Raw genomic sequence first — 4,755 nt, 5'->3', positions numbered from 1 at the left:
TGGGGGCGGCGAGATGGAGCGAAGAACCGGGCTGCTGCCGAAGTCAGTTGCCATATAGCAACGTGAGCCTATTTTGCCCATCTTGAGTAGTCTTTAGGCTCCGCCCATGGCCCATTAGAGATTGCCATATCTCGTCTTTCTTCGTTTTTTTATTCTTCAACACATGTCTACATTTTTCAAGTTCTCGAAAAAATTGTCCACATTTTTCATACATATTTGTAAATTTTACGCATACATCAAGAGAAGTTTGTATACTTGTTTAACATTTTTTTAATATATTATTAACATTTTTAAAAAATTATATTTGATGACTACTTTTGTCATACACATTGTACATTTTCTTATATATGAGGACATCTTTAATTAATTTTTCACATTTTTTAAGTATATCATTTACATTTTTTATACATGATCAACATTTATAAATTTAAGTTTTTTCATGATTAATTTTTTAATACATCCTGTAAATTGTCTGCATACATCAGAAGCATTTTTTGTACACATTTTAAAACACGATTAACATTTTCTGAAATTTGTGTTTGATTTCTACTTTTTTCATACACATTGTACATTTTTGGTATATATCTGAAACATTTTTTATTGATGTTTAATATATTTTTTAATATATGATTAACATTTTTTTGTTACATGATCAACATTTTTTTCAATTACTTGAGTAACTTTTTTAAAATACATGATCAACTTTTTCACACACATTTTTCGTGACATGTGAAACATTTATATAGAATATTTGGTAGTATAAACAAAAATTAAAAAAAGGAAGCAAAAAAGAAAACCAAAAACATTAAAAGAAAGTGAGGTTGTAGCCTCCCATGAGCTGGGCCGGCCCATCTGGCGCTCCTCTTTACACGAGGGTTCCCTACATCTCGCTATAAGCGAGCCATAGGGGTGCCCAAAAAACACTCTAGCCACAGAAAAACATGGAGAAACCCTAGCCATCGGTTGTCAACCAGTGAATCAACCTTCCATTCTATTGCTACCAGTTCTTCTCGCCTTCGACAATCAATTTGGAGTGAGTGGATAAATAAAACCACAAACAGAAAATGTCCCACGATTATATTCTTATTTGTGGAGCGATTGGCCATGCTGACGCATCCAACACCTGAGATACTATGGTGTTTTCGTCCTACAGATCAAAGGGCGTTGTTCTCGTAGATCATCGTAATGGTGGCGATAATGATAGTACCACGTGTGTTTCAGCCAGAGTTCTCCCATTTTTGATCTTTTGTGTTCTCCCGATCTTCCCTATCAATAGTAAAATGATGAATCAATGGTTCGACAGCTTGCCTCCTGACTACAATGTGTCCAGCGACCTAAAGTGATTTCCTATTGTGTTGGGATATTCAAGTAGCTCTTGAAAATCTTCAAGGTTATTTGAGCTTGTCCTAATCTTTCCATTTTGCGGGAAAAACATTTAATCTATTCATCATCTGTCATGGCAGTACAAGAAATGACTGAAATAACAGAAAGTACATTCAGGCATGTAAACCACCTAGTAACGACTATAAACATTGGAGTGAGCCAAAGGCTCACCGTCGTTATTGCCCCTCCCTCACCGGAGCGGGGCAAGATATTGTTACTTGTACCTCACTTGTATGAAATGCCAAGATTCGAAAGATGAAGCTACATATGACGACTTTAAAAACTCTTATGTAAGTTTTATTTTAACTTGAGAAACTGTCATTTGTTTTTTTCCTGAATTGTTCAATCTAATGTAATTTGCCTAATAATTCAGAAAAATGATTTCCTAAAAAAACATAAATTTAGAAAGATTCCACTATATTGGCGTGTCGGTGACAACAGTAGCGTATGTTTAGCTCGCCAAATTGCCAACCATCCACAAGAGCGACACTGAGAGGGCAACAAACAACAAGAAAAAAAACAGCCGCCTATTGTGAAACCATTAGATCTTATGCAAAAAACACACTAAAAACGTACAGGCTAAGCCACAAGGTAGCGAGTGGTTTGCCAGATATACATATATGCAAATTATCTAATATAGAGAACAGTAATGCGAAGATATTTTCTGAATCTACAACTTTTATGCATGCCAACAGCTGAACCTCAGCCGACGGCAATATGCCAATATCTATCATTCTCTAGAAAGAAATTTTTCTTTTGCGACAAGAACATGCACTACTCATGCCACATTTGAAAGAATAAAATATACTTTCTTCATTCACAAGTTTCAAAATAATACAGCTTTCAGAGACACCAGCAGAAATTTATATTCCAGACCTAGAGCTAGTGTTTCCCTGGATCAACCGTGCTAGTGATAGACTGGTATACTCGGCTTATGGGCATTTTATTCAGGAGATCAATGCTATGATGAACGTTAGGAAGTTTGTTTCACAAAAGCTCGGGTAGGAACCAGAATAGAGTATAGAATGATCAATTGGTTGGCAAATTATAGTCATACAGAGCGAACCACATATGTGTGGTTGCACCATGGACCACCATATATTAAGAAACTTTTGCCTCTCAGTTGTAACTTTATAAACATTGAATAAAGCTCCTTTTTCTGCGCAAAAAAAGGATGAGGCGTGGATTATAGCAACCAAGGCTTCAAACATAAACTGATATTGTACATGAATACTGGTACGCCATATAACCGTGCGCGTGCACGTCATTAGGACGATTGCACTAGATCAGCTAAGTAGATGACAAACCACACACAAGAGCGACACCGAATCGACATGGACAGTGCAACAACCAATGACCACCTTTCACATATAACCCGTTATCTAATCCATAGAACAGTAACTTGAAGATATTTTCCGAACCAGCTGCAACTTCCATGCCAACAGCTGAACTTAAACCGAAGGCAATATCTTCCATTTTTCTAAAACAAAATATCTTTCTTCTGACAAAAGGAAAATGCACCGTGATACTCACACAAAAACTCTCCTTAGTATAGTACTTGGTGTAATCGCAGTGCGAGAAACTACCAAAATTACACTTCCTCCGTTCTTCTAAACTAAATGTCTCAACTTTAGTACTTGTTTTGGGACAGAAAAAGTATTTCACGTCGCGAGGAACACATCACACATGCATATAACTGTACATGCACAACATCAGGAAACTTCAGGAATATTGCACCAAGATGAGCCGAGCCGGTGACAGTATCTGCTGGCTGGCTGGCTAGCTTGCCAAGCTGCCAACCACGCCCAAGGCGAGGCATTCAAGACGGACACCGACGGTGCAACAAACAACGGCCGCCCGTTGCGAAACCATTGGCTGGCCCTGGGTTTGTTCCAGAAGCCAGCAAGTTGAGGAAGCCGGATGGATTCTTTTATACATACACATATCTAATCCGGTGGCTGGAACAGTGCACGGCGTACCTGAAACCCACGAAGATATTTAATTACCAAACGAGTATGGTACTAGATATTTTTCTCAACCTCTACAAGTTGCTTGCCAAGTTGCCAACAGCTCAACCCGAGAACTGCGCTGCGACATACTCCCTCCGTCCGGAAATACTTGTCATTAAAATAAATAAAATAAATGTATGTAGATATATTTTAGTTTTAGATACATTTTTTTATACATTTTAATGACAATATTTTCGGAGAGAGAGTAGATATTTTCCATGGATAGTTGGCTCGATCTCGCTCGCTCGCTACAAGTTGCTGCTCGCCGGAGAAAAACCTGCACTGGCTTTCTCTAACAGTATCCTAATCTTCTCGTCCACGTTTGCGTCCGTGGATCGCGCGCGGGCGGGCGGGCTGGCGCCACTGGCCGCCTCTCGTTCCACCACTTGTTTACATTTTTCTCCGCCAAGAATGTTCGATCCATGTTCGCACGGTCCGGCACGGCACAGCCGCGGAGTTTTTATCATCGAAAAGAGAAAGGAGTGCGCGCACACACACGCGGCGGAGACGGCGACCGGCCGTGCGATCCCGGCCACGGACCGACGCATGTGGCTGGGTAGAAAAAGGAGACGCGTGATAAAGATACGGCGGCGACGATCGACCCGTCGATCAGCCGGGAAAAGATCTCGTGCTCCCGCGCCTAAATATCTGTGTTCGGCCACGTAGGTGTAGCCGTGGTTGTACCGGTGGCCGCAGCCTCCGCTGACCAGCGGCGAGTCTGATCGGTCCATGGATGGTGGGGTTCGTGTGGTCGCGGCCGTGCACCACACATGCGTGCTTGACCGCATTGGTCCAGCTCCAATCTCGTCCACACTAATGCGGGCAAGAATCACTGTTTTAACCTGGACGCAAAACTTCAGCGTGATATGACCCTTCCGTGAAAATTGAACATGACCTGACGCTTGGGTATATAGGCTACCGCCGATGCCTTCGCGGTAGGCCCCGGTCATCATTGTCCTGCTGCAGCTAAGGTATCTCCAATACCGACCCTTAAATTTGCTTCGGCATTTGTCCGCAGACAGTGATGCTCGAGGCGGCTATCCAACGATGTCCGCATACATTTCATCAACTCTTTAAATTAATTGGACGAAAATCAAGCAAAACCGGGCGGGTTTCATATGGAAGAGATTCATGCAAACACAAGGGATTTCATATGAACTAGACGAAATTCATTACATTTGGAACATACTTAACTAAAAGCAGAACTTGTCCGACTATGGAGGTATAAATTTCGGACATACTTCTACTCTAAACCTAATTTAAATGATCGCCGACGCCATTCCCCATGTCCGGCCATCAGCCTCGAGAACTGAAAATCCGGCACTTGCCTTCGCCTTCTCCAGTTCCTCCTCGGTGCTCTCCA

The sequence above is a fragment of the Triticum dicoccoides genome, chromosome 5A (assembly GCF_002162155.2).
Source record: "Triticum dicoccoides isolate Atlit2015 ecotype Zavitan chromosome 5A, WEW_v2.0, whole genome shotgun sequence".
NCBI lineage: Eukaryota > Viridiplantae > Streptophyta > Magnoliopsida > Poales > Poaceae > Triticum > Triticum dicoccoides.
This window is presented reverse-complemented; position numbering follows the sequence as displayed.